General features: G+C 48.6%; 1 protein-coding gene across 1 annotated transcript in view; it reads left to right on the top strand.

Annotated features, from left to right (window-relative positions):
• Nucleotides 1–2,466: 2,466 nt before the first annotated feature.
• Nucleotides 2,467–5,295, top strand: part of GMCL1 (germ cell-less, spermatogenesis associated 1) — a 105,702-nt gene continuing 102,873 nt past the window's right edge. The window contains exon 1 of the mRNA XM_018554417.1: nucleotides 2,467–2,527. The gene's annotated coding sequence lies outside the window, so the exon portion shown is untranslated. The remainder of the gene's footprint in view (nucleotides 2,528–5,295) is intronic.

Below are 5,295 nucleotides of genomic sequence, written 5' to 3'. Positions count from 1 at the left end.
AGAGTGCCCATGTTACATTTCAAGTCACATTGGGGCATTTACACAGCTTACCATTCAAAACACACTCCCATAATGGACATTTACAATACAAATGAGTAAACTAAACCTGAGATTGTAGTCCATCACGGGAGCGAGCTTGGAGCGGTGGCTACTTTACAACACACACAGGGACCATGGGGAACAAAAGTAGCCACCCTCCAGAAGGAAGGACAGTGTCCGCACCAATTCAGAGATGATTTGAGGATCTACAGCCGAGTGATACACAAATAAGACACAGTCTTGGTACTTGGAGGCATTTTTAGGATTTATCTCCTGAGTTTTGTGTCACTTTAATGATGTGATAATAATTTCGGAGCTGCATCAATCAGTCTTTTATATCTGGAGTTCATCTCCGGTAAACCAAAAAGCTGCCCTTGTAGTGGGTCAGCCCCTGCACTGCCACGGTGAATTGTTGGTTTATGCCTAAGGAACAGGAAAAATACGTTTTACTTACCTGATCCCCGCTCCCTGCAGCTGGCTGCTAGACCGGTCAATGCAGCTTTTCCAGGACCACTGACATTATCACTTCTAATGCAGGTCCCATAAACCTATATAAAAGACGTGAGGACACCAAGGAGCGGAGGGGGAGAAGAGAAAAACAACTGTGGGGGGAGCAGGGATCAGGTAAGTAGCTCTCCTGGGCATGAACAAGCATCTCACCCTTGCAGTTCAGGGGCAAACCCACACCAAAGGTAGCTTTTTTTTTTCCAGAGACTGGCTTTAAAAAAATAATAAACTCTCAAACTTTTGTTTTCAATAATAAATGCACATTATACAAATATCAATTAGCCCGCAAAGTAGACCTCCAAGTCACTCAGCTCAGCTTCCCTGAACTTCCTGTCCAGTACAAGATCACAAGAGACAGAGCAATCTCCAGCAGCTGTCCATCTACTAGCTTGAAGAAGAGGGAGGAAGGAGGAGCAGGAAGCGTCTTGCCTTGCTGTGTCTGTATTTGTGGAGACACACACAGTTTACTAGCACACACAAGGGTGACTCCATAGGACCCTGCAAGGGGAAGGAACCACCCTAAAACAAGTCAGGACCAGTGCTCAGGGGATCAACTGTTTCTGTAGAAAACTAAAACTTTTAAACATCAAGGAGCAGCATCCACTGGAAGTGATTAATCAGCATTTGCAATAGTTTCAAAACCTTATGACTTTATTATCACTTTGATGGCCTATCTATTCACATGTTGTGGTGCATTGTTACATGTGCCTTATGCCACACCGTAACACTTTCGAGCAGCCGTGACGCACCACAAAAATTTTCATGAAGCAATTCCGGAGGTGCATCACATGTCCATCCACAAGCTGTATTGGGGTGCCATCATGGGCGTATCTGCCAAAGGGCGTTTGCCTTGTGCGGCAAGGATCTTGCAGAGCCCCCCAGACCCAGCTTTCCTGCTATGCTAATAGCGGAACATGTCAAAAGCTGAATACAATGTGTGCACTGTATCCAGCAACTGACAGGTTACACCAAAAGTCAAAAACAGGGAGGGGTGGGGCAAATTTAGTGGGGCGAGGGGGGTGCCGAGTTTCATCTTGCCTAGGGGAGCCCAAAACCAGAACACATCTTGCCTAGGGGAGCCCAAAACCAGAACACACCACTGGGTGCCATTGAGAATGAATGGCACCATATGGCACATGTGCAGCGGCATGCGTTACCGCAACACGGTAGTGCCCTTCGTCTCTCCTTTGTGGACATAGCTTTGATTTTTATATCATACCAGAACAAAAAAAGTGACTCAGCAAGACATAGGGACTTGTCCCCCTGATGACGGAAAGCATCGGAATGGCTGTTATTTCTGGCTGCACAGACAATGCATTCATCTCTATGGCAGCAACCCGTCAACACACTACACACAGCAGTCGGCGATCTGCGCGCCGCGATCCTCGTCCGTTGACATCACACCGCAAACTTATACCGAACGCCGCGGACCCCTCCCTGTGTGGGCGTGTCGTAGGAGGAGCCAAACACCCCAAGCAGCAAACCAGCGCGCTACGAGCCTTCACGCCTCTAGTTCGTGACGTAACTGAGTGGGCGGGGTCATAGGGACGCCGCACATCTCCCTTCTCTGGCATCGAACTCACTTCGGAAGTTTTCCGGAAGTAGCCGAAGGTTGAGGGGCTCGCGACCGGATGGAACGCTGAGGAGCAGCGGTCAGAAGAAGGGAGCGAAGAGAAGGGGGGGCTGGTTGGGGTGACCCGGATCGGGCGGCGGGAGTAAGTGACTGGTGGGAAGGGAGGCGTGCGGCGGCGGTCCCGGCGAGCTGTGGGGTAATAAGTTATGGTGAGCTGCGTGGAGTAGGGGGTAGACATGTAGCGGTTGGCCATATCGTGACCCGGGGGGCTGGAGTGGTGACCCGGAGCGGGTGTGACAGAAGCGCTGTGTTGGACCGATGAAGCCTTTTTTTAATTTTTTTCCTGTGCCCACTTGTTCATGGCTTGCCCGGCACGGACTGTGACCGAGAAGGTGACCCGACTCACAGGTGAGTTCCCCTGCATGAAGGTGGGGGGTGTGTGCTCAGCCCGGGGTGAGGATGGCTGTGCATGGTGCGGATATCTGTGTTAATAATGTGTATCTGTGTAACTGTTACAATGTAACTCATCATTAAAGTGTAACTATACTCTTCCCCAGCCATGTGACTCTCCGCGAGCCCCCGTCATGTGGCTCTCCGCGAGCCCCCGTCATGTGGCTCTCCGCGAGCCCCCGTCATGTGGCTCTCCGCGAGCTCCCACTGGTATCTTCCCCCGTCTTCTTTTAGGTTTGGGTTCTTCGACCATCTTAATTGGTTGCGTCGCTATGATGTGATTCTGCCGCATGCGCATTCCTCCTGGAATATGGCGGAATTTTAGTTCAAGCGACTCAAGCTTTTGCAACACTTTTTTGATGTTATTGCCGTATTAGAAATTCCTGCGCCAAATTCCTGAAAGACGTGTAACAGTTTTCTTGCGTTTTCTGACGCATGCAACAAATTTTGTGTTCTCTCATGTGTGGCACTTCTACATTTTGGCGCTGTGGAGGGGGAAAGTTTGTTAACACATGCCGCCGTAATGATAAAGTGACTGTAAATAAAACCGCGTCCGTTTTGGAGTAAATTGTGTCGCACTCGTCGGTATAAATTCTGAGGCAATACTACAACAAATGCATATAAACCTTATCAGCTGTATGAACCCGTCGTAAATAGCGCCATTTGTTCCACAGATGGCCGCCTGATGGTGCTGCAGGGTGAGCGCGCAAAAATGCACATTGCCTGTGTAGGCAAGAATCCCAGCACCGGCACTGCTCACATTTGCTGGGAAACTGGAATTCCCCTTTAATGAATTCCAGGATGTAGGTCTATGCTGCACTATAAAGTCTGCCTGGTTGCTTTTTTTTTGTTTTTAAAATTTTTACTTGCAGTTCCACTTTATATTCTCAGTTCGAACACTGGTGCCCAGTCTGTGCCACTTTGCCACTTCGGGGTGTAGTTATAAAAAGTTTGTACGGGGAGCAGTCCTGCGAACGTCTGTGTTGTAGATTCACAGCACTTTATGGCCACTAGATGGCGCTGAGTATGGGAAATTCCTTGGCGCCATCTTGTGGCCATAGTGGTCTGCGAATGTTAGCCGTCATTCACACTTAGCGTTTTGTAGCGCTTTTTCTGCCACCCCCGCCCCCAAAACCATTCATTGCTGGGGCCATGTTCACATCTGAGCGTTTTGTCGCTTGGAGCAAGTACATAAGCTTCTTTTTGGCAGATTCTGCACTTCTTGGGCCCCATAGACTTCATTAGAAATGCTCATAAATGTGCATTCCATTCACATCAATCTGTCAAGATCTGCTCGCAAAAACGCGTGACTTTATGTACGCACATAAAAATGTGCAAAAAAAAAAGGCGCTAAAAACGTGCATATTTGATGTCGCTCAGGTGTGTATGAGGGCTGAAACTCAAGACTTGCAGAGGTGTTTGCTGTGCAAACGTTTTATAAATACACCCCTGGCTGTGTGGCCCTCAGGGGACCCTGCAGACTGTGGTCTGTGTTATGGTGCTTACCCAAGCCAGTGAAGGAAAATTATTGTTTTAGACTGGCTTCTACCTAAAGTGTATTGCGAAACCTCCACTATGTCTTATGTTGGGGTTGATCAGTGCCGTCCGTCCGTTTTTTTACTACGGGCGGACGGCAAGAGGTTAACTAAAAGTTTTTTTTTTAAAGACGATTGTAATTTGCAATTGTAGCTTGAATTGGCACATACGGCGATACCTGACGTGTAGCGCAATCGTCAGTTTTGTACGTAGGGGTTAAACGACTTGTGTTTACTTTAGTATTTGGGCAGGGGACTTTAATTCCCTCACAAGCCCCCTATGTGATGGCACATTGGAGATGACATGTTCTCTTTTAACGTGACATTAGTGGTCTATTAGGCCCTCAGTGTCAACTTTTCACTTCAATAGCTTTAGCTGGGGAATGACCGCTACCTGCTGAGGAAGCCAAATGTAAACACAGCAGGCAGTGGCTGGGGGCGATAGCCGGCCTGCTATTGGCTATTTCAAGTTGCAATAGCAGGCCGGCTATAGCACCCACCCACTGCCTGCTGTCAATCAGCAGGGGAGGGACCTGAAGGAGAAAGTATCTGACGCACCCAGAAGTGTGCCCAGTCTTGAGCGTTCAGCAAGATTATTTCCTCCAGGCAGCAGAGTCTGGCAGTGGGGACCGGTGGATATGAAGCATTATTTTTGCAGGTATAATAATGCAGCTACCCCGCACTACAAGGGGTTAAGTGCTTGTTTTCATCTAGGGACAAAGAAAAGATATACTCACCTGAACCTCACAGCTGGACATGATGACACAGCACCTTAGACCACCGGAATGGAGGTGGAGCGAGGCTGCAGGGACTGGTCTAGCAGACCAGCTGATTTTGAGGTTCGGGTGAATATATCTTTGGTATTTTGGTCCCAGAGAAAGTGGTGTCATCTGTCTTGCTGTGCTGCATGGCAGAGTTCAGATTTAACCCCTACCCATAGCTCCAAACAATTTTCTGTTTACTAAAACTAATTTGTTGGAGGTCAATGACAAAAATGTCTCTTACAGTGGTGGTCGTAGAAAGAATGGCCTTCCTTACAGTGGTGGTCGGTAGGAGGAATGGCCTTCCTTACAGTGGAGGTCGGTAGGAAGAATGGCCTTCCTTACAGTGGTGGTCGGTAGGAGGAATGGCCTTCCTTACAGTGGTGGTCGGGAGGAGGCATTGCCTTCCTGCGATGGGTGGAAGTGGTGT

This window comes from Nanorana parkeri, unplaced genomic scaffold, assembly GCF_000935625.1.
Source record: "Nanorana parkeri isolate BGI_ZX_2015 unplaced genomic scaffold, ASM93562v1 scaffold157, whole genome shotgun sequence".
Lineage (NCBI taxonomy): Eukaryota > Metazoa > Chordata > Amphibia > Anura > Dicroglossidae > Nanorana > Nanorana parkeri.
Note: the sequence above shows the minus strand (reverse complement) of the source record. Positions and strands in the feature narration are given on the sequence as shown.